At 39.5% G+C, this 26,271-nt stretch overlaps 1 non-coding gene across 1 annotated transcript; it reads left to right on the top strand.

The window, feature by feature from the left end:
* Positions 1 to 1,327: 1,327 nt before the first annotated feature.
* LOC149231885 (U6 spliceosomal RNA) lies at positions 1,328 to 1,430 on the top strand. Its single transcript, XR_016248596.1, has one exon. It is a non-coding gene; the product is annotated as a U6 spliceosomal RNA (small nuclear RNA).
* Positions 1,431 to 26,271: the final 24,841 nt, after the last annotated feature.

The following is a 26,271-nucleotide window of genomic DNA, read 5'->3' as shown; positions in this document are numbered from 1 at the left end:
GAGCAAGCTGGATTGGTGAATAAAGACTAGATATTTCATAGGATTCATGTGGAGAGAAAGGTGTAGACAAGTATTTTCTCACGTTGCTGTTATCTCTTAAATTTTTTCATATTGTTGATGTAAATCTGAATGCCATTATTGGAATATTGTTTCATAATTTGTTTAAGTACAGTTTGTTAAAACAATTAGGCAAATCTATGTTTGCTACAAATAATCTAGTTTAAGTAACTCTTAATTTCTCTTTAGTTATGTTGTTTCTTTTAATCTATAACAAAGGATCATTAATTTCCCTTTGTTTCTGATTACCCCCTTGTTCTTCATTTCAATCCCGGTCTAAGAATTCTTAATTTCTCTCTCACCATGGTTAAAACCATTTCCATCCCTCTGGCCTAAAGACCTACACTCTACTATGCTATCTTGCACTTTGAACATTCCCTTTATTGAGTTAATCTAGTTCTGTTTCCCTTCTTTTGACTCCATATGCCCAATGGTATAAAGACATTATTCTATCCATCTATTTCAGGAACCCCACCACCCAATCTTCAAAACAAATAAAAAACCCCTTGAACCTTAAGAACTAGCCTAATATCCGAGCGAACGAGGCTAAATCATATAGAGAGGGCCCTCTCTAGACTTAGGTTGGCTAGAGCCTAAGCCTAAAAGTTTGTTTGTGGTTACCTCGGTCATTTTCTTTCTTCTTATAACTTCTAGAGAAAATTCTGAGTGATAAGAATACCTACAAGTGACAAAACCTAGTGGCCTAATCACTATTAAATATTTCTTTACTTTGAGGATGCTTTAGAAAGCACTAGCTATATCTTGATCTCTTGAGTTTAATTAACATATACTTTTTATCTTTAATGTTGATATTAGATGATAGGTAAAGACTATATTTTACTTTTTTTTCAAATATCTCATGCGTACAATATTCTTCATGTAGATCAGATCTCATGCAATATTTGTATTGTCTACAAAACGAAAAATAATGTTATTACAACTCTTTGTTTTGTCTTATAAACATTCTAGATCTATATAAACACTTTTTTTTCAATATATGATACTTGTTGGATTCTTTTCATTATTAAAATAATATATATAGATATATATATTAATTTAAAATATTTACCAATCCTAACCATATTAAAATTAAATAATTTGTGTTTTCCTCAGTCCTTCTCTACGCCAGATTCTATCCCCAGAGTGGAAGAAACAATCTGTCCATTGCAAAACTCTTGCAGTGGACTACCAACAATTATGAAAGATCATATGTCCACAAGCTGGGTGGCAATCAAGATAATTTTTATTTATATATATAGAATTTCATTTGGTTTTTTGGGAGACATTTCATAAAATTTGAAAGATACAAAGAAAATTAGTGTGGCCCTTGGGTAATGATAACATGCACAAATCGAGAAATATTCCAAATGTATATATATTTATTTGGTGTCTTTCCTCTTTCAATGATGAATCTTCATTCTCATGTCTACATTTCTGAAAATAAAAGATATTACGATGTTGGATACACAACGCAAGCTTAAAGAAATTGGAGGCTCATAAGATTTTGTTCAAAACGAGCTACTAGGAAGTAAAAATTGGTCCGACTAAAATGAAACCAATGCACTTCTTCCTTAAAAATTTACAGCCTACATAGGGGACACCATTGGGCACACTTTCCTCCTCCATTTTTCCATTTCCTCATTCATGATATCCATCGCCTTTCTTTTCCTACAGTGGAGATTAGAGAAAGGAAGAATTTTTTAGGAGGGGAATGGGAGATTGGAAAAGGTGTGAACAACAGTGCTCCATGCGGAGCATGCAATGTTTTAAGGATTAAATACACTAGTTCCTCTTTATATACATATCATTTTCTTTCTAACTCTGTGTTATAGGGAAATCTAGTGTTTATGCAGAGCTGCTAGTCCCACTAAGATGGGTAGCTATCTTAGAAACAAACAGATTAAAGTTACTTTCGTTTTCCTTTATGAGAAGTAGATAGGAGAGCATCAAAGAATACCAACCTCGATCTTTCGCTCGGTTATTTTCTTGTTCCTTCTCCTCACTGATTGGTCTTTGTTGCTTCTCCCTTGACCACTCTACTTCAAAGAGTACCTGTAATGTCAAAGCAGCATAATACCTTCAAAGTGCAGAGTTCTACAATCATAAACAATATAGGACCAGATATATATTGACCGCTTAAATGCATATACTATCAGAAATACAAGAATGTGGAGGAAAACCTGAATAGATTTATTGATGTAAAAATTAGAAGAGAGGATTACAACCCATTGATCTGACCCAGCGTCATCCTCCCAGCATGAAAGCCCTTCTTCACCTCATGAAAAGCTTAGATCACCCAACACAATCATATTCCACCAGGAAACCAACAATACTTCCTTACAAGATACAAAATTCTAGCCTCTGTATCTCTGGGATGAGGGATCCATATATAGATGATTGCAGGGAGGTGAGTCAGCTTCTGGGATTTTGATTAGTGTCTTCTCTCTGATAGTTCATGATTCCACTTGGAGATTGATGATCTCTTACTCATCCCTGGGCGAATTTAGAGAGGCAAGTGTCATAGGAGAAGTTTCTGGAAGATTCCATGGTCATCCACTTCACAAACTGTCTCTGCCATTTGTCCATTCTCGCCCATCGCACCCTACAGAAGGGATTTCTAGTATGCATCGCACCTTTTACGTTGGGGAGGTGAGATGCATCGCACCGTTAGCACTGAGCAACTTGTATGGTCCAATTTTGACCAGTTTTGAGCATTTTTCTGTGGAGACCTTTTGGGAGATGATGTAATCAGCTGACCTTGTTCCTTTAGGGCATGAAACAAAACTTTTAGGGACTCAGAAGCCCTTGGATTATGGACATATATGATTGGGGTTTCAGTGCCCAAAAATGTCTATAATAGTTGCCCCCTAAAGCATGAGGTCGTTAATCTTTTGATGGCGGGTGAAATGATTTATCATGAGGATCCGAGGTTTTTCGAACTGGAAGGCGACCTATAATAAGATACAATACAATACATTATATTCATAACATTTTCATGATGTAGCTGAGGCGGGAATTCCCATGCTTAGCTTTATAAATTTATTTTTATGTACATAGGACAGACAACCGTCTGTGTGGCAGACTGATGATTCTGATAGAGTCATCATCCTTTGATTTGGATGATCATCTGTGCAGTAATGATGTACATTTGATGTCTTTATTTTCCTGAATATATTGTAGCTCGGATGGATGAAACTAGATCCAGGGTCTTCAAACTCCTCCAATCTTCACTTGAAGTACAAGTCGATCCATCTGAAAAATGTTCTAGAGTGGAACATGGAAAGACATCACCTGATTAGTAGCCAATGATGTAAGATGTTAACAGGCGCAAGAGGAATCATCGATAATGATGATGACCCTCAAGGTATGACAGTACAATTCACATGGTATGAAAATCAGACTTGGCATCGAACACCACGCAAAATATCTCAGTCGAAGGCAATTGATGTAAACCTATCGCTGAAAGTGAGAAACTTGCCATTGAGGCATGGAAGCTTCAAAGTACTGAAAGGGTTGTTCGTAGGTTGACTTCTTGGATAATGAGCTGATGTCGACAAGAAGTGACCCGTAGTAGGAGGGCCTTAATGAATCCCACATCTATGACATGGAACGGAGCAAATGAATTTTTGAGCTGAAAACAATTTGATGATACAGGGTTCAGGGTGGCGGTCATGAAAGAATGAAGCGTAAAGGTATTCCAACAGATGAGACACAAGATGGGTTGGTGAATTCTCTGATCGAATTCTCTTGAACATATCGATGACATTGAAATGGATTGGTAGCGTTAACCCCAAAGATGGATGGTACAGTGGACCAATGGTAATATGACCGGTGAATGGAATAACCCAACTCGACTCAATCATGGTGATGGAGAGAAAGTGTCATGTTCAAGAGCGACTCGCTACCAATAAAATTTCTTCAAGTTTTCTTCCCAATTTTTCCCCAGTCATTGCTGATGAGTACCTCTTTATTTTTATCAAGCTTGAGGAGGATAACATATGCTTGTTATATAATTTTCCCTTCAAGCAAACCCGTTGCTATGTTTGAATGAGCCTAGCGACAGTGAAACTCATTCTTGTCTGCATGTACAAGTTTGTTGCTATTGGTTTTAACGAGTTTAACGACAAAGAAAACTCGATCCTTTTTCAATTTTAGAGTCTGAAAAGGGACGGAAAGGAAACTCCAGTGATCATTTTTCGTCATGTAATCCCTTAAGTCCAAAAAAGTATAAAATATCACGAAAGGGATGAATTTTCGATAGTTTTAACGAGCCAAGCAAGACAAGCACTCGATCTTTTTGTGTAATAATCCCTCAGGTCCAAAAAGATTAAAATATAGAGGAGGGATAACACTCTCGGTAGCTTTAACGAGCCGAAGAGGCCAAATACTCGGCAATATTTTCATATTTTACGAGTCAGATGAAAAGAGCTTAAAGGAGACTTTCCTCGTGAGGAACGAGTGATATTTCCAGGTAGTAGATGATTCCAGGTAAGGATTCTAATTTTTCAATCACGGCAGTGTCACAAGGATGGCTGACAGAATCATTCTTCGCAGCTGTTCCCCAAAAGGGGTAAACAATCAAATGGAGGTGAATGATCGGCTAAAACAGAGTGGAAGTGATGGTAAGAACATGACCAGGGCTCAAAAAGTTGATGATAATGTGTTCGCAATGGTTATTTACCAGAGGTTGGTTCATTTTTTAATGAGCTTAACCTCTGGGGGGAACGTTTGCTCATTGCTTAGGTTTATTTTTTAACGAGCTTGAACTTCACATAAAAACTACTAATGATAATGGTCATTGATTATTTGATTTCACCGCTAACACTTTGTTCTTTCGATGGTCGTACTGCCTATTCAATTGTTTCATCAAAATGATTAGAAATGAACAATACATGCTTGAAAAATGAGTTAAAACACTAATACCTTACTCGAATTACGTGAAAAGTAATTTAAAAGTGGTTTTTACCCCTAATTTTACCATTTCATTTGAACTTTGGTTTTTTGGAGCTTTGGAGTTACCTTCCCCCCTTGATTTTCACTAGCTGATTCTAGGAGATTCTGTGGATGATTCTCGGTGCCATCTGGACCAGGTAAGAGCTAAACCTGCATTCTTCAGTTACATTCCTTCCTTTTTGAATTCTGAGCATGTTTCCCTATTTTTCTGAGCCCCTGGGGTTTGAAAAAATCGCCCTGGCTCCATCACACAATTCCTATATCGAATGGTGTGATGCATATTGGCCTGGCCATTGGCCAGTCAGTATGCATCTCACCCAGTTCACTGCTGGGGTTCGATGGGCGCAAGAAGGGAAACTTTTACACTGTTTTCTCATGGAAATTTTTCCTTTCTTTTGCCAAATCAGGACCTTGAATTTTCTATTGTTTGTTCTATAGAGATTCGTCGGAGCAAAATGGTTGTTACATGGCGAGAACATGAGCATGAAGAAGAGGACATGGTTTCTTTACATGATCTGGGTACGATAACTGCACTGTGGAACTGTGGCCTGCTCAAGTTTTTACGCAGCTCTAGCATGTGGCAACAAATCAACTTGTTGCAATATTTCCTCGATGCATGGGTTCCTACCAACTAGGTGTTCCAGATCAAAGGCAAAGCCATCCCCTTAACTATGGTGGACATCTATTTTTTGACCAGTTTATCGAGGCGTGGTGCCCCTCTCTCATTATCAGGTTCGGCCCGTGGGGGCAAATCCATGAGAGATTACATTCGCCGGTACTACAAAGAGGGATCTCAGCTGAGTAGGGATGGCAAGATCAACATGCGAGATGTCATTGACCAGTCCTTGAGGACCATTCTGTTCACTTTTTCTAGACTAGCTGGTAGTGCAGCACTTCATGTGGCTAACATGTCCTATATGCAGTACGCCTTGGAATGCCTCGAACCAAAGGTGTTCAACTGGTGTGACGGAGTACTCCCTGTGATGAAAGAACAAATGACCAAGGTAAAAAGCGAAAGATCCAAGAATTTCGGCTATGGTTCTATTTTGACCACTTTCACCTTGGAAAAGATCCCACTGGTGCAGCCGTAGTACATTTTTCTTGGTTTACCTCCACTGACTGAGCCACGGATGTAGAGATGGGTTGACCTCATGGCCCGACATGCTGGTCAGTCCCAGGTTTCTTTCTTTGATACCTTCTTCGAGTGTTTTAACCATCAGGAGATGGTTTATGCGGAGTGTCCATATGCTGGTATGGATTTCCGACGTGACCCAAATTTGGTGCTGTCGGCTGGTGAGCAGTGGGGTGCTATAGGTAAATTCTCTGACCATATCCTTGTTTATTGTTTTTATAATGTTCTTATGTTTTCTTCTATCAAGGCTAATCAAAAACTCTTATGCTCGGGAATTCTAGTGTCTATGCAGAGCTACTAGTCCCACTAAGATGGATAGCTATCTTAGAAACAAATAGATTAAAGTTACTTTCGTTTTCCTTTCTGAGAAGTAGATAGGAGAGGATCAAAGAATACCAACCTCGATCTTTTGCTCGGTTTTTTTCTTTTTCCTTCTCCTCACCGATAGGTCTTTGCCGCTTCTCCCTTGACCACTCTGCTTCAAAGAGTACCTGTAAATTCAAAGCAGCATAATACCTTCAAAGTGTAGAGATCTACAATCATAAACAATATAGGACCAAATATATATTGACCACACAAATGCATATACTATCAGACATACAAGAATGTGGAGGAAAACCTGAATAGCTTTATTGATGTAAACAATAGAAGAGAGGGTTACAACCCATTGATCTGACCCAACATCATCCTCCCAGCATGAAAGCGCTTCTTCACCTCATGAAAAGCTTAGATCACCCAACACTATGATATTCCACCAGGAAACCAACAACACTTCCTTACAAGATACAAAATTCTAGCCTCTGGATATCTGGGATGAGGGATCCATATATAGATGACTGCATGGAGGTGAGTCAGCTTCTGGGATTTTGATTAGTGTCTTCTCTCTGATATTTCTTCATTCAACTTGGAGATTGATGATCTCTTACTCATCCCTGGTAGAATTCAGAGAGGCGAGTGTCACAGGAGAAGTTTCTGGAAGATTCCATGATCATCCACCTCATAAACTGTCTCTGCCATTTGTCCATTCTCGCCCATCACACCCTACAGAAGGGCTTTCTAGTATGCATCACACCTTTTACAGTAGGCAGGTGAGATGCATCACACCCTTAGCACTGAACAACCTGTATGGTCCAATTTTGACCAGTTTTGAGCAGTTTTCTGTGGAGAACTTCTGGGAGATGATGTAATCAGCTGACCTTGTTTCTTTAGGGTATGAAACAACACTTTTAGGGACTCAGAAGCCCTTGGTTTATGGACATATATGATTGGGGTTGTAGTGCCAAAAAATTTCTATAACACTCTGCATGATCCATATTTAAACAATAAATTACAAATATAACCATAAATACAGAGATGTAGAAAAAATAAAGCTTTTTTTTTAATATCAAATACTGAAGAATTCTTACAAAGAGAATGGAAATAAGACTAGCTCGGGTGATGATAGCTTATCTACGAGAAGATATGTGGTGGATGAATGCCTCTGAAATGTGTTAAAATGAGCCCTAAAGTCCTATTTATTATTAATAAATACTGGAAAACACTAAACATCCAAAAATCTAACCCTAGGAGATGAAGTGCCCAACTATTGGCCCCATTTCGGTAAATTACTACATCAACTTCCTGGGGTCGTAACTTTGGCATACAATACTCATTTGATTCCCACAATACCTCATTAGAAGGATATATCTGAGGAATACAACTTTTGAATGACCAAATCCATATATAACCCATGTTGTTCATGGCCTTAAAAAGACTCTGGAAGTTCAAGACCCAAAAAACCGCCAAAAATAATAGATTATGCTACAAATAAGGAAATTGAAAAACTGAAAGAAACAATGATGGGGGTCCAAGTGGATTAGGCACATGATCGAATATCCACCTGCAACATTCCTCCCTCGATAGGAAGAAATGGTCCTGATTGTATTGCGTTCGTCCATGAGATGAGTAAAGTTCTGCTGAACTTGGTCCCTAGTGAGCCACCTTCCCTAGTGAAGGAGTTGGCCTGCTTTGAAAAGTTGATATAGTTGGATCCTTTACTGTTAGGTTTTCTTGATCTACATGTCCATGATCTGATCAGTTATGTCTTGTTCTATGCAATTTGGATTTAACTTTGTAGGTTTGATCTATTCTGCAATGTCTGATGTGTCTAGTAATGGTGGGAAGTATGGTCGAAGGCAGTCCACATTGAAAACGAGGTGCAAGTTAAGGAATGGCGGAATGTTGGTCTCAAAAGCGTTGTCTCCCATAGCCTTGGTAATGGTGTAAGGACCATATTGGAGTGGTCTGAGTTTCTTATAGGCTCTCGTAAGGTGTTCCTTCTGCAAATACAACAAGAATTTGTTGCCCGCCTCGAACTTGTGTGGCACTTGATGTTGATCATGTCACTGCTTGTACTTGGAATTCGATTTCTCGAGAATGTCATGGAAGTATTGGCGGATATGTTGGATGTGATCAATGAAGATCTTTACCTTATCAGATTCTAACTGGACATGAGCCGAATCTTCTTGAATAACTGCAAATGGTATGGCCACATCAATGGGACATAATGGTTGGAATCCCAAGCCCAACTGAAAAGGGATGTGACTAGTTGAGCTATGGAGAGCCCAGTTATAACTGTGTTGGACATAGGGGAGGCTCTCATCCCATGTGCGTGGATGCTTTGTGTTGTACATGTGTAGAATGTGTACGATCAGCCTGTTGATGACCTTTATTTGTGCATCAGTTTAAAGTTGTGGATCTAGTGAGCTTAGTGTTCGGAATCGATCAAAGATTGGACCAAAATGTACTTAGGAACATATTGTCCTAATCTAAGATGATAGACTGTGGGATACCAAAGTGTACCCACATTCATTCAAAGAATAATTTAGTAGTGGCTTCTGCTATGATATTCTTCTTGTAGACCACCATAATCACCATCTTCAAGAATCTGTCGATGACCACAAAAACATAGTCACTTCCATGCTTAGTAAAAGGAAGGCGGGAAATGTAATACATGGAGATGGATACCCAAGTTTCATTAGGGGTAGGAAGTGGAGTATAGAGAGATTTCTTCTTGATGGTTGGTTTGGAAACGGCACAGGATGTGCATGATCTGATGTAAGATTCGGCCAATAGAAATACTTTTGTAGTACTGCCATTGTTATCTCAACCTCAAAATTCTCAATAGCCCGACTGTAGTGTGCTTCCCAAAACATCTTGGCTCACTCACTTGAAGGAACACAAAGGTGTCCCGAGTGGCATAGCAGGGCATCCTTGAGGTGATAATTTGGAACTTGTTGACCGTCCAAGAGTGTCTAGTATGTGTGGCTAAATTCTGGGTCACTTTTGTAGAGAAGTAGCCAATCAGAAGTTTTGTTCCCATAAGATTTGAGCATGGTGGTTAATGTTGTGATCGGTGGTCGGATGAGATAGTGTGCAACATTATTGGTGTTTCCTTTCTTATACTTGATATTCAAATGGAACTGTTGCACATATGTGGACCACTTATTATGGCGATCATTCTGCAACTTCACTTGTGTCTATATGGACTGCAGGGGTCAGTTGTCTGTATGGATGACTGTTTCCTTCCCCAAAATGTTATACTTCCATTGTGGGTAGGTATGCACAATGGAATACATCTCTTTGTCATAAATGGGATACTTCTAGGCTATGTATGAAAGTGTCTCACATGATATGCCATTATTGAGTAAGGACTGCCTCAATAACATAGTGAGAGGACTCTGTCTCAATCTCAAATGGTTGTCGCAAGTCTCATAAAGTGAGAACTAGTGTAGAGAAGAGGCGATGTTTCAACACTGTTGTTACAGGGAAAAGTGTCTATATAGAACTGCTCTATCCCACTAAGGTGTGACAGCTGCCTTAGAAACAAACGGAGAAAAGCTACTTTCGATTTTTCCTTTATGAATTATAGATAGAGAGGAATAGGAAGACCAACCTCTGTCTTGCGCTATTCTCCTGATTTGATTCCTCTCTTCTTTGATAGTCTTTAGCTACCTGCTCCCTTACACGCCCAGATTCACAAAGTACCTGTAAGATCACAGTAGCATAACACTATACAAAGACATGGATATATAATCATAAACAATCTAGGATTAGATGTAAATTGACCATACAAATGTAGCAAACATCAACGACACAAGAGCATGGAGGAAAACTTGAATAGCTTTTATTGATAAACAAGAAAGAGCCAAGAAGAGTTACAACCAGTTGTTCTGACCCAGCATCAACCTCTTAGCAAGGAAGCCCCTCTTCACCTCATACAAAGCTTAGATCACCCAACAATCTGATGTTTGTATCAAGAAACCAATTGCAATTCCTTACAATATGAAAAATTCTAGCCTCTAGATCTCTGGGGTGAGGGATCCATATATAGATATCTGTAATGGAGACGAGTCAGCTTATGATTTGATTAGTGCCTTCCCTCTGATATTTCTTGCTTCCACTTGCAGATTGATGATCTCTTACTCATCCTTGGTCGAATTCAGAGAGGCAAGTGTCATAGGAGAAGATTCTGGAAGCTTCCATTGCCTCTCCACCTCGTGGAATGACACTGCCATTTGTCATTTCTCGCCCATCGCACCCCATAGAAGGGATTTTTGAAATGAAATTCACCCACAAAATGTATTTAGGTGAGATGCAACGCACTTGGCTAGTGGAGCAGCTAAAATGATCCTGTTTTGACCAATTTTGAGCAGTTTTTCATGGAGAACTTCTGGGAGAAGCTGTAATCTATTGACCTTGTTCCTTTAGGGGTTAGAACAACACTTTTAGGGACTTAGGAGCCCTTGGTATATGGACATTTCATGCTTGGGGTTGTAGTGCCCAAAAATGTCTATAATAGTTGCCCCCTAACGCATGAGGTCGTTAATCTTTTGATGTCGGGTGAAATGCTTTATTATGACGATCCGAAGTTATTTCAAGCTGGGAGGAGACCTATAATAAGATACAATACAATACATTATCTTCATAATATTTTCATGATATAGCTAAAGCGGGCATTCCCATGCTCAGCTCTATAAATTCATTTTCATGTACATAGGATAGACAATCGTCTGAGTGTAGACTGATGATTCTCGTACAGCCATCATCCTTTTGATTGGATGATTATCTGTGTAGCAATGATGTACATTTGATGTCTTTATTTCCTTAAATATATATCGCAGCCCAGATGGATGAAACTAGATCCGGGGTCTTCAATCTCATTCGATCTTCACTCGAAGTACAAGTCGATCCATGTGAAAGCTGTTATGGAGTCGAACATGGAAAGACATCGCCTGATTACCAGCCAATGATGTAAGCTGTTAACAAGCGCGAGAGGAATCACCGATAATGATAATGACCCTCAAGGTACTGCAGTACAATTCACATGGTGTGAATAAAGGACATGGCATCGAACACCACGCAAAATCTTTTGGTCGAAGGCCATTGATGTAAACCTGTCGTCGGAAGTGAGAAACTTGCCATTGAGGCATGCAAGCTTCAAAGTACTGAATAGGGTGTTCCTAGATCAACTTCTTGGATAATGAGTTGATGTCAACAAGAAGCGATCCATCACAGGAGGGCATTAATGAATCCCACATCAATGACACGGAACGGAGCAAATGATTTTAATGTAGGTGAAAATGATCTGGTGATATAAGGTTCAGGGTGGAGGTCATGAAAGAATGGAGTATAAATGTATGGTAGTGGGTGAGACACAGGTGAATTCTCTGAATGACTTCTCTTGAACATATCGGCGACACTGATGTGATGGATTGGTAGCATTAACCCCAAATGTGGATGATATGATGGGACCATGGTGATGTGACCGGTGAATGAAACAACCCAATCCGACTCGGATGCGGAGTGGAAGTGTCATGTTCAAGAGCGACTTGTTACCAACAAAGTTTCTTCAAGTTTTCTTCCCAATTTTCCCCAGTCATTGCTGTCCAGTACCTCTTTATTTTTGTCAAGCTTGAGGAGGATAACATATGCTTGTTCTATAATTTTCCCTTCGGGCAAACCCATCGCTATGTTTTAACAAGCCTAGCGATAGTGAAACTCGTTCTCGTCTATAGACAAGTTTGTCGCTATTAAAATTTTAACGAGTTTAATGACAAAGATAACTCGGTCCCTTTCAATTTTAGAGAGTCTGAAAAGGAACATAAAGGTAACTCCAAAATTCCTTTTTCGTCATCTAATCCCTTAAGTCCGAAAAAGTATAAAACAATATAGAAGGGATGAATTTTCAATACTTTTAACGAGCCGAACAAAACAAGCGCTCGATATTTTTGTGTAATAATCTCTCAAGTCCAAAAATATTAAAATTTAGAGGAGAGATAGCACTTCCGGTCCCTTTAATGAGCTGGAGAGGCCAATGGCTCGGCAATATTTTCATATTTTATGAGTCAGTTGAAAAGAGCTTAAAGGAGACTCATCTTTTGAGGAACGAGTGATAAAATGGGTAGCAACTGATTCCAGGTAAGGTTTGGAATTTTCCAATCACGGCAGTGTTACAAGGATGGCTAGTGAGATCACTCTTCGCAGCTGTTCCTCAAAATGGGTAAACAATCAAATGGAGGTGAATGATCGGCCAATGCAAAAGTGGAGGTGATGGTGCAAACATGACCAAGGCTTTAATGGCTAAAGTACCACATTCACGATGGTTATTTATCAGTGAATAGTTCATTTTTTAATGAGCTTAAACACGGGGGGAAACATTTGCTCATGTCTTATGTTTATTTTTTAACGAGCTTGAACTATGTGCTAAAACTTCTCGATGCGGATTTATTTTTTAACGAGCTTGAACCTTGCAGTAACACAACTCAATTAATCCAGTCGTGTGATAAGAATGTCTCATTTAAAAACGGAAATTTTTAGAGTTTTGCCCCACATCCTTTCTTTATGCAAGTTAGGAAACGACCAATCCAAAAAACAGATAAATTATCGCTCTTTGCTTGCCCTTCAAAAGGTTTGCATGCCCCCAGGTATTTCAAGGTTACCCCTTCTTTATTCCGTTAAAACATTTGTTTTACCAGGAGAGGCCTACCTCTTATAGGTCACCCAAAGATTGTTCTATTCACAGCGCAAACAAAACACTTCTTCAGTGATGCCTACCGAAATAGACAAAGGTGAGTGAAGGAGGCTGCTCCACCTACGTAACTTTGACAAGAGAATATTGTTCTAGAATAACCCCCTCTTCCAACCATAGACAGGAGTACAGACTAGTAATATTTTCTCGCGGAAACCTACCCTATACCTGAAGTTTTCCTGCCAAAGCAGAACAGGATGCATGCCCCCTAGGTTTCAGTCATGTCCCCCGAATCACTCGTGCTCATCAGGCGGGCGGACTCGAGATTGAGACATTTCTTGCGTGAAAAGACCATTTAGGGATGGTATATGACTATTTGGTATGCGTGAACCGGGGAATGAAAGCTGGTCTACGAGCTTGACCACTCTTCCTTCATGCGGAAAACACATTACTCTAAAGAGTGAGGAGACAATGGCTCCCATGTAATAAATGTAGTCTCGTCCAAGGAGTAGATTATAATCCAGGGGTCCTTGAACTACCATTACGTTCATTTGAACGGTTTTCCTTTTCAATGTTATGGGCACATTGGGAAGGATCCCTAACGGTCGACTGGTTCCTTTATCAAAGCCTGTTAGATTTCTCATCTTAGGCAAAAGTGATGGCGAACCAAGCGCTTTCCAAGCAGTTGAGGAAAGGATACTCACAGAAGCCCCTTCATCTATGATGGTACCGACCATAAGCATTCTATATATTTGAACAATGATTCGGAATGGTATACTAGCTGGTAAACGGGGTCTGCCTAGTTGATTCCAGTCAAAGGAGACAACTAGGTTGCTTGGAGGTGGGACCGAATAGACGGCTGGGTACGACTCTGATGAACTTTCTTCCTGCGGTAAAGGAACGGGTGAATTTCCCCCATGTTCGTTGGATTCTGTGCTTATGAATAGAATTTGGACGGTGTCATCCTTGTTCTTTTCGGTGACTGTATCATCTGAAGATGGAACCTCTAAAGGCAAGACCGGGTCAACTGCCGCCTCGACCTTTTGACTTTCGTCTGGTATGGGTTCAGATGGTTTGTCTTCTATGATAGATGCTTCATCCAACCACTTGAGTGGGCCAGCTAGATTTTCAACTAGTGACGGACTCGGCAAGAGTTTTTTATATCCAGGAGGAAGTCGTAACGGTGAAACCGGACGATCATCCAAAACTCTTTTAGCCTCGTCTAAGAAGGGACAACGGTGGACGGCATGATTGCCTTCGCATAGTTTACAAGGAAATCTATATTTTCCTTTTTGTCCTGGGGCTTCACTTTCACTAGTTGATGGTGTGTATTCAACATGATCATCAGAGGTTGACAACACTGGGTTGTGCAAACGAGGAGACCAGTCCCTTAAGATCCGAGGGATAGAAGGACAATCTCTATGATAGTGGTCTCCTTTGCAAATGACACATGGCGATTTAGGCCTAGTCGGTGCAGTGTGTGGATTTTCACTAGACGACACTCGTTTGCCCCCATTCACTTTTGGCTCCTTGAATCTTCTTCTTCTCTTTCTTCTTCTTTTCCTTCTTCTCCTTAGGTACTTGACTTTTGGCTTTACCAGCCCCATCAAGCGAAGAGGAAGGAGGAGAGGAAGAATTAGAGGAAGTAGAAGGTTGGTGGGTAACTCTGGACTTGTCTAGTTGTTGATTCAATTGTTCAGGAATTGTGGTGTTCTGAACGACAGAGGTTGAGAAGAGCCATACAGGCAAGCCGATTTTCAATCCTGGAAGCGAAAATTTGGCCATATGGGGTGCACCAACATCTCCCCAAGAGGATAAAGGATTAGGATTTCCTCCAAGGGGGATTCCTTGGTTGGTGGATTCCATTTTCTCAACCCAAGATCAACGTAGGAAAGGGGTAATGGATATTCCATTTAAAATAAATTTTTAGATGCTTTGACACAACTTGTTTTTTCAATTTTTAAGAGTCGAGAAAAAACAAAAGATGACTCTAGTCTCCTTCAATTTTTAATGAGCCTGAAGTGACAAGTGCTCAGATGGACCTTTTCCATTAAGGTGTCTGAAAAGGAACGAAAGGGACTTCTTTGGAAATCTAGGTAGAGGGATTACCAAACCAACCGCAAAACTGCAGAATACTTTTTACGGTATGGCAGTCAATCTTCTCGAATGCTGTGTTCAGTGCATTACGATCTATAGGGCGGCAGACACGCTTCCTATGGATAAAGGATTAAGCCTATTGGGGTCTCCCAAAACATACTCGACGGTACGTGGGAGCACAAGTCCGTACTGGCACTTATCGTCTCAAAGTGGAGGAATCACCCAACCATCAGTGAGAACAACAGTTATCAGGCTTTACGACGCTGGAATACGTCTCTAGCCTAGAATTCTAAATGTTGTGCGTTAAGTTCCAAAGCATTGTTAGATTCATTGAATTTATTTTAAGTTGATCTTGTTTATGAAGTTTGCCTTTCAAGTTCACCGCGAGATGTAGATGTAATTCCTCAAATGCAATCTAAGATGATAAACAAACTTTTTATCCTCTTTGTGCAATGAAAATCCTAGCTACTAAGGAAAAGAAAGACAGAATCCTTTCACAAAGAGTAAAGAGCACACTCTAAATGCACTTTTCCTAAATCAAGCCAATTAGACTGTCTATATGGAAATGCAAATGAATGTATTTGTTTTCGACTTTCTTAGTATATGAATTCTAAAAAGAAAGTTGATGCACAAATCTGAATTTCTTTTCAAGCAACAAATATCAACAAGTTTCTTTTCAAAATAAAAAATGGAGACGATGATCACGACACCTTACGATTTAGAAATGAATACTTGTTCATGACACTAGAAAATTAAAAATTCATACCAAAAACAACAGTAGCAGGATAATCGACCATCAACAGAAATCAAACTCTTTCCTACGATTGAAATCGACACTTGCGACAATTTCAAATCAAAGGACGACAGTACGATTATGCTACTTTTGAAAAGGAGAACTGAAAAATGACTCAAAAAACACACAAAAACATCTACAGTTCTTTTTTACAAAGGAGGTGGAATATCAGCAAGGAAAAGGGGTTTCAAATAGACATATACTGATCACAGGCAGCAAAATTCAGGAATAGAACTGGAAAGAATGAATCACAGAAACCAAAACTGCACAGAGCCTAGTCTGATCAGCACACCTGTAACACAGAGAATTTGAAATGCAGCACACCTTATCCACTCGAGAAGTGTGCTGAAGTTCAGATTCTCTAAACAGTACCTACGGTGGGCTAGAAACGAGATTCTGTTTGGGTTTCAGGTCACAGTTTGTAGTTCAGTTCTTAGGTTTTGGCCGAGCAAAAAAGAAATCAGTAATGCAACAATCAGGGGTAGATCTAAGGAGGATCTAAGAGCTATCACAAGGGCAATCAGATAGTTTTTGAATCAGTTGTTTAAATCATAAATAGATCCAGTAGATGGATTGAAGTAGAATTTATCTACTTTGCATTTGTTATGGCAAATGTAATTCGAATGCTACTTGTAAGTTTATGCAATAGACAACAAAGAATGATAAACAAACAAACTAATTCTTCCCCAGTGGAGTCGCCATTTTGTGAAGGGTGTGATGCTGTATGGAAGGTGACACTTCTAGCTCACATGAAGATCCCATCCTTGGTGAAGCCACCGAATAGTGTATCGTTAAGGGTATGTTGTTTTTGGTAAGACAAAATGAGGTTCTTTTGGTTCCCACTATTGACAATGAACTATAGTGGGGAACCCTCTACCTACATCTGGGAGTGCAAAATGTGTTTGTCTTCCTCTAGATCTATGGTTTCCTACTTCTAGATCTTCATGGTGGAAACAATGGCGTTGGGGTCCACATCGGTAATATTCTTTCTTTTGTGATTTCCCTTGTCAAGCTCAGATTCAAAGTTGGAACATGCATCTGATTTATAAGTCTTCAGCTCATGAACAAGTGACTTCTTGACCCGACACTCACTTGTGTTGTGAGTGGAGCTCTTATGGATCTCACAACACTTTCTTGTGTCCTTCTTTGGCTTCATGGTGTTTTTCTTTGCTTACATAATTGTAGGGTTTTCCTCCACCACCCCACCTTGGCTTTGTCCTTTGTTCTGCAGTTTTGTGGCACCTTTCCCTTGCTTAGGATTTTCAGATCCAAAATCTCCCTTCTTATGTTTGAAATTCTATTGGATCTTGACAACGTATGGGTACATTGTTTCGAGAGAGGATATTTCCAGGAACTCCATATCGTCTTGGATGTACCTATGTAGGCAGTCATGGTACTTGAGTACCAAATTTTTCATAGAATCCTTGATACCTAACTTCGTGCGAAGGGTATGAAAAACATTGGTAAACACGGACACGTATTGGTCCCTTCCCTACATCAGCATTTTCCACTTTATGTATTTATCATCATAGATCTTGACATGGTAATACTGCTCCTTGATGATATCCCGGAATAAATTCCAAGTGGATAAGGCTAAAAAAAGTTATTTCACACTTTCATCCTTCTACTCATAGTATGTTTCCCACCAATCCTTGATAAGTGGAGCATCATTGAGAAGAGAAAAAGTAATATTTTCATGGATAGAAAAATCATGAACAAAAAAAATCCTTCTAGCAAATTTAACCATTTACCTATGGTGTCTGTATCTATTTGGCCCTCAAATATGGGAATGTCAAAGTTTACTTGTACCTTAAAAGGAGTGGAGCCTCTAGAGTGGCTGTTGGATGTGGATGCACCGCCAATGTGTAACTGTTAAGGATTTGGGAAATGTTATCCATCATCGTGTTCCTTTGTTTCTTGAGGGTCTCCTCGATCAATATTTTGATAGGATCTCGTGCCCCCTCATATTTCTTTTCTTCCTCTATGGGAAGTCATCAGGGTTTACGATTGATGAGATTCATCACTGGGTAACTATATGGACCTTAATACACCTCCAATATTGTTAAAATTAACTCTTCTCATAACTCCTTACATGTTTTAATTATATTTTGCTTAATGAGACAAGTAAAAGTAAGATGTATGTCTAGTGGTATAATGTTCATTGGTTCGAGGTTTTTGAGAGCAAATCATGACAATTTTGGCTAATTAAGCAAAGAAACTCGAATGAGACAAGGAGGAAAGATTATAGGAGATATATCCTCCTCATTAAATCCTCACTCATTTGAATATTCCTCAATCAAATCACACTAGCTCGGAGTTGCAAGTAGTTGAGTCATGGAGATCATGGGAAGCTGAGCCAGTGACAGTTAAAGGCCAGTTGATATTGTGTTTTTGAGCCAAGCCTCCCTACATTTAAGGAATTTTTTGGAGACTTCAGTTGTATAAATAAGGAGGCCTAGAGCCTCATTAGGATTCATATTTTTTATGTAAGAGCACTAAGCATTTTCAAGTTCAAGTTTGTGGCAAAAAATTGTTATATAATTTTTCTGATATGATAATGAGAATGAGCATCTCCTTGATCCAGCATTGAGTTGAGTCAGAGGGATGAAACTCTTGGGTTAGGGCCCAACCCTAGTAGCAAAGGATCCTCTTCTTTTACTTGTATGTTTAGGTTATTTCATAGATTAATTGTTGAATTGGTTTTAGCATTGTTTCATTGCAAGTAGTGATGAATTTGATTAGTTTTCTTCCATTTGTGCATTGCTTCAGCATTAGCTTTAGAGAGATAAATAAATACCAAAAAGTCTCGTAGCAGGAGGATTTGACCTCACTTCTCCCATCAGGGACCATGGTTTGAGGAAAAAGTCATATTCAGCGCCAAAAAGACAAAATTATGATTTCATATAGAATTTAGGGTTTTCTGCTACTTAGCTCAACAACGTTTCAGTTTTCAAGAATAGGATTCAATTTTCCTTTCTGATATCTTCAACTTTATATTAGATCTCATGGTGTTTTACAATATTCTCCAAGTATTTTTGTGTATGAACTAGGAAACTAAATAATGAAATTCTATTTCCTTAATTTGATTGGAAATCTTTCTTGCTTGACATGATTCATGGATAAATGTGAGTGATGTATGTATTGCACGAGTTTCAATAGTGTAGGAAGATCACACGCCAGCAACCCCTACCTAACCTCATCCATCCATGATCACCAAAAGCCACTAAGTTCCTCAACTAATTCATCATTCCATAAGAACACCTTTCTAGGTTTGTTGAGCAAATCCAACCATCTTACAAAATTTGGTTTGAGCTCTGAGGATGTCCTAGCCACCCCTTGCATTGTTTCTTCCATCATTCACCTACCCCAAGCACTACACCACCTTCCAAATCACTCTTATTTCTCTCAGTTGGATCCTATAGGAATATAGTGGATCGTGTAGAAGCATTAGGACAACTTGTAGGAAACATTAGGACATCCTGTAGGACGACCTGTAGCAGCCTATTTTGAGTCCAATTTGTGGAAGAAGAAACCAGGAAGATATTAGAAGTCCCCTACTTTCCTCCCAATCCATCTGACCCTTCACCACCATCTCTAACCCACCGGCCACATCACCAAGAAGATTTAGCATTAACATTTTCACAAAAAAAAGAAAAAAAGCAAAAAAGAGTTATTGTGTTCATTCATATGCACAGCAGTAGAATGTTAGGTTATTTCAGATTGCATGCCTAGGATAGTTATGATTACACACATGCTAGCTTATAATTATCCTGAAGAAATATCTCTTAGCAATTAGTTAGATGAGTGGTGTGTTTAAAGCATTGATTTCAGCCTTTCCTTAGTATAGTAGACAATATTTCAATTCTCCCGATTAGTGAAAAATTCCCTTTTCTTCATTAATAATCAAACTTCTTCTCAATCAATAGAAGGCTTGTTGAGAAACCATAGTGGTCGATCACCAACTCAACAATGACAAAGATCTACCCATCACATTTTCTCTTGTATATAACATTGTCACCTCTAAGTTTGTATGAGCCCCGAGTTGATAAAGTAAAGCTGGTAGCCCAGGAATTGCAACATTCTTGCTGCAATACTGGTTTTCATCATTTTTTTGCGCCATTATCAGGGAGGTGTCTGAGTAAGATGTGATTTTTTATCTCTTTGTTGCATTTCTTATCTCTTTCATTCTGCTATTAGCTTCATTTCTGCAGAAGTAATTGTAAGTTGGAACTTTCTTTTCCATTTTGCAAGTGAGATTTCATTCAACAGTTAGTTTCCATTCAATTTGTTATTTTAATTCTACAATTAGTCTCAAAGATTGAAAACAAAACAAAACAAAACAAAAACACTTCTTTCATGCCTTGTAGCAGTATGGATAAATTAGGAAAATTTCTACCAAATACCTCCACCACTTCAAACAGCCAACCTTCCCTCTCCTTCAGTGGTTGTGACTTGGAGGACCCCTTAGGCAAACACCCAGATATTTTTGAAGAGCCTATAGGGGGAGAAGAAGAAGGAGAATGTATTCCAATGGACCTAATGTCTGAAAAAAGAAATGGAAGAGGAGATAGAGAAAAAATTGAGGGTCATTTTCGTATCGGAGAAACCAATAGGGATGCAAAGATGAAAACATAAGCCCCTCTGCTCTTCGTCACTTGTATGGTGTGACCTTCAAGAATATAGATAATTTCTTATCTGAGCTCGTTTTCATATGTAACACTTATGAACACACCACTGATGACCAAAAGTTAAAATTATTCCCATCCACTCTAGTGTATGCAACTTTTCACTCGTTCATGGGTTTACTTGGCGATAGCATCACAACCTAGGCTTAGATGTAGTAAGCCTTGAACAACAAGTATCGAGATTATTATAGGTCCAAAGAAACTAAAGAGTAAATTTTTAGAATGACCTGGGGGCATGATGAATCATTAGAGGATTATGAGGAACGATTCCAACTTATCTACGAAAGGGCTAGGTGGACACTTGATCATGAGTACTGAATCTAGTCCTACTCAGGGGGGTCAGGAAAGACCTTCTAGATACCCTAAATCTGCTAGCAAGAGGGTACATCTATCAGCTAGCCTATGATGATATCAATATTGTCTTTGAGAACTATTCTATGGCATCTAGCAAAAAGGGTAGGGGTAGTCAGCCAATGGCCAACTCGTCCTCTTCCAACACATCCATAAAAGGTGAAATTGCAAATATGCTGGAAGATTTCAAGAGTGAAATGTTGCAAACCCTCGCCCTATAGATGGACAATATGCACATCAAGAGAAAGCGGAAGGAAGCACAGAGACCATTAGCCATCTTCTACCCCAGATGCACAAGGAGGCACCCTAGGAATTAATGTCCATTAAACCTTATAGAAATTTGCTCGGTCTGTGAAGAAAACCACTCCATAGACAAGTGGCCTTCTCTACTTGGACTAAAACCTATGTATCAGGGAACTAAAGGGGTGACTAAAGAACTCTGCTACATAAATGAAAGGAGACATCATGGGCCTCCAACATACTAGCAGGGCATGTAATGGTCATCCTAAGCATATTACAACCCTAACCAAAACAAATCCATCCCCTCTTAGGGACCCCCTTGTCATCCCTCCTTGTCTACACCTTATCCTTGGTATTTTGCACCTGAGTGCCACCCACAACTAACCAATTAGTCATTTCATCCATATACTCCTCCACAGCCTCTGTGGAATGCACGACCCCAGGGGTGGAGGCCCCCATACAACAACACTCCAGCTTTATTGCCTTCACCTCCTACTCAACCACAAATTCTACACCCTGGTCCACCTAAACAACCTCAGATGCATCCCTAGCTAAATCTGAACCTGTAAAACAGATAGGTGCAACAAGTATATAGTGGAGAGGCATCCTACCCTGCTTATGTTGTGGAAATTCAGGAAATCAACCTAAGGTCTGGAAGAGTAATCTCAGACACCCAACCTCCATCTCCACCTAGGGAGAGTGTGCCTGGAGTGAATCCACCACCCTTTCCTGAAATATTAGCTCGTCTAGTCTAGCCTACCCCAGAAGAGAATGAACTTCTCAGTGAATTGAAAAATCTACGTGTCAAAATTCCACTTCTCCAATCCATTAAGGATGTACCTATTTACAACAAATTGATTAAAGAGAAGTGTTTCAAACATCTAGGGAGGTGAAAAAGAGACACCCCAACCACTAATCTCATTGGGCAACTATCTGACTTAATGATGGGGCAGGTAGTTTTTGCGAAGTACTTAGACTGTCGAATCCCTATAGTAGAAGTACACATCAGTGGCACCATTGTCCCACACACCTTGATTGATCTTGGGGCTGCCATTAATGTAATGACTAAGGACACCATGCTCAAGTTAAATCTCTATGGTTCATTAAGAAAGACCACAATAGTCTTGCATCTTGCAGACCGTTCCATAGTGGCCCCTAAGGGGATTATTGAGGATGTGATGGTCCCCACTGACTCCTAGTAGTATCCTGCAAACTTTCTAGTTCTCCATCCTAAGGCCAAGATTAATGGTTATCCTATCATACTTGGGAGGCCTTCGTTAGCCACTATTGATGCCTACATAAACTGCAGGGCTGGAAATATGACTATCAAAGATGGTCATCTGTTCAAGCAGTTGGTCTTGTACCCTCCTGCTTAGCCATATTTAGAACATGATTTACCTTTATGGCTAGAAGTGGAGGAAGAAGTTGATGTCTACTCAGCCCAATTCTATACACTAGAAACTACCATGGGAGGAGGACAACTAGATGAAGATGATTTGATTGAACACATATTCAAAAATCCAATGCCTAGCACCTTGTCCTTAGAGGAATTAGTAAAGGAAACCAAGAGAAACTATCAGATTGATCTATGCTTAGTTGATTACAACCCTACTCATGTTAACACAATAGAATTTGGCCCTGAAATAACTTTGAAAATCAACACCTCCCTTTATGTACATCAAGAATAAGAGTTGTGCAACATGCTAAGGGAACAAATGAATGCCTTTACTTAGAGTTACAAAGAAATGAATGGAAGGCACACCTCAGTGTGTACTCACCACATTTATATCAAAGAAGGTTGAAAACCAATCCAACAACCCCAAATGGGAATGAATCCAACTCTCAAGGATATATTCAAGGAAGAACTGCAAACGTTTTTGGATGTGGGATTCATTTACCCTATCTTTGACAGTGAGTGAGTTTCTCCTTTGGTATTGGTGGCAAGTGGAGGATTTGTGTCGATTAAAGAGAGTTAAATAAAGCAACAAAGAAGTACCATTTCCCTCTACCTTTCATTGACCAAGTGTTAGATGGTGTGGCAAGGAATTTTTTTTTCTCTTTCTTAGATGGGTTCAGTGGGTACAATCAAACCCATATTAGCCCAGAGGATTACGATAAAACCACGTTCACCTTTCCTTAGTGTACTTTCACTTATAGGGTCCTTCCTTTTTATCTATGCAATGCCCCTGCCACTTTCCAAAGGGCAGTACTGAGTATCTTTGCTGAGCTAGTCTATGATGCAGCAGAAATTTATATGGATGATTTTACAGACTATGGGTCTAATTTCTAGGAGGCCCCCTCCAACTTGGGTAAGGTGCCGAACAAATGCATTGAAATGAACTTGTCCCTTAACCCTCAAAATTGTGAGTTCTTGATGACTCCAAGGACTCTTCTAGGTCATTCAATATACTAGAAAGGACTTCAGGTGGACCCGAATAAGATAGACATCATCCAAGGGGAACCACCTCTGCAAAAATAGAGGGATGTCAGAATTTTTCTAGGCTTAGCTGGATACTATAGGAGATTTATAAAATAGTTCAGCAAGTTAGCTTCTCCTTTGTTTTGGTTATTGGCCAAAGACTGTGAATCTTTATGGTCAGAATGTTGTCAAGAGGTCCTGGACACCCTAAAGGAGAAGTTGACTACTACACCTATTCTTTGAGGCCGAAATTGGACTCTTCCTTCCCATATACATGATTTTTTCTCTCACAAAACCATAGGATAAAGGCCAGTTAGATGACAAGATACCTTATGCCATTTACTTCATCAGTAAGAATCTGTCAAGGTCTGAACTAAACTACAAAGTGACTGAAAACAATGTCCTACTTGTTGTGCATTCGTTAAAAAAATTTAGGCATTATATTACAAGTTACCAAACATTTGTACATACTGACCATGCTGCAAGTAAGTACTTGATGAATAAACCTAATGTAAATGCATCGATTGTTATATGGTTACTTTTGTTTCAACAGTTTGATTTAACTAATATTGATAAGCATGGCAAGGACAATGGTGTTGAAGGTTTTTTATCGAGATTGACTTTGCATGTATGGGAGGAAGGAATGGTTAATGATCAGTTACTAGATGAACACTTATTCGCCCTTTTAGTTTGCTCTCCTAGGTTTCTTTACATAGAAAATTACTTGGTGTCTGCACAGTTTCCACCAAATTTCTCCTCCAAGGATAAGAGAAAGATTGTGAGGAAGAGCAGCCCATTAACTTGGATGGGGGGCAACCTCTTCAAACTAGGCAGGATCAAATTCTGACAATATGTGTCAGGGAGGAGGAAGTCTTTGACATCCATCTGACATGTCATGATGGGCCTTGTGGAGTCATTTTGCATCCAAAAGGACAACATTCAAGGTGTTAGAAGCTAGTTATTACTGGCCCACTCTTCACCAGGATGCGAGGAGGTATACTAGTCAGTGTGATTGGTGCCAAAGGATGGGGAAACCTACCCGAAGGGATGAAATTCCTCTGCAACCTCAAGCGACTTTCAAGCCATTTGATAAGTGGGCCATGGATTTCATTGGACTCATTGTCCCTCCATCTAGGGAAAAGTAATACATCATTATGTGCACTGATTATTTAACCAAGTGGGATAAAGCCAAGGTCATCAAAGTAGCAAAAAAAGAGAAATTGGTTGAATTCTAAAGGGAAATGTACTTTATAAGTTTGGGTACCCTATAGAACTGGTCACTGATTAAGGCAATAAATTTACATCTCACATGATTGAAAATTTGTTAAGCCAGCACAAGATCAAGCATAGAACATCCACTCCTTACCATCCACAAGCTAATGGGAAAGTGGAAGTAATCAATACAGTGTTGGAAGTCATTCTGATCAAAGTGATTAGAAACCATAGAAAGGACTAGGAAGATAGATTATTTGAGGCCACATGTGTTATAGACATTTTTGGGCACTGCAACCCCAATCATAAATTTCCATAAACCAAGGGCTCTTAAGTCCCTAAAAGTGTTGTTTAAACCTCTAAAAGAACAAGGTCAACTGATTACATCTTCTCCCAGAAGTTCTCCATGAAAAACTACTCAGAACTGGTCAAAACTGGACCATCTCACCTGCTCCATGCTCAATGTGCACTGCATCCCACCTAAATACGCACGGGAGGTGCGATGCATACTGAAAATCCCTTCTATGGGGTGCAATGGGTGAGAGTGGACAAATGGCAGGGTCAATCTGCAAGGTGGAGGATCATGGAATCTTCCAGAAACTTCTCTTGTGACACTTGCCTCCCTGCATTCACCCAGGGATGAGTAAGAGATCATCAATCTCCAAGTGGAATCAAGAACTATCAGAGAGAGGACAATAATTAAATCTCAAAAGCTGACTCACCCTCCTTGCACATCTATATATGGATCCCTCATCCCAGAGATCCGGAGGCTGGAATTTTGTATCTTGTAAGGGAGTGCTGCTGGTTTCTTGGTGTAACATCATAGTGTTGGGTGATCTAAGCTTTTCATGAGGTAAAGAAGGGATTTCTTGCTGAGAGGATGATGTTGGGTGAGAACAATTGGTTGTAATCCTCTTTGCTATTCCTGATTATTAATAAAGCTATTCAAGTTTTCCTCCACAATCTTGTATGATTGATGATATATGCATTTGTGTGGTCAATATATATCTGGTCCTACATTGTTTATGATAGTAGATCTATGTTCTTGGATAGCGTTATGATTCTTTGAATCTACAGGTGCTCTTTGAAGCAGGGTAGACGAGGAAGCGAGTGGTAAAGATCTATCAGAAGGGAGAGGAATCAACTAAGGAACCAAGCGCAATATAGAGGTTGGTCTCCTTCTTTCCCCTCTTATTTACTTCTCATAAAGGAAAGCGAAAGTGGTTTTAGTTTGTTTGTTTCTAAGGTAGGTACCAGCCTTAGTGGGACTAGCAGCTCTGCATAGACACTAGATTTCCTGATAATAGAATGGCGACTTCACTG

This window comes from Pinus tabuliformis, chromosome J, assembly GCF_031772625.1.
Source record: "Pinus tabuliformis cultivar Carrire ecotype Pingquan chromosome J, CPIR1, whole genome shotgun sequence".
NCBI classification, from domain to species: domain Eukaryota; kingdom Viridiplantae; phylum Streptophyta; class Pinopsida; order Pinales; family Pinaceae; genus Pinus; species Pinus tabuliformis.
The sequence above is the reverse complement of the archived record's forward strand: the minus strand, read 5'-3'. Positions and strand labels throughout refer to the sequence as shown.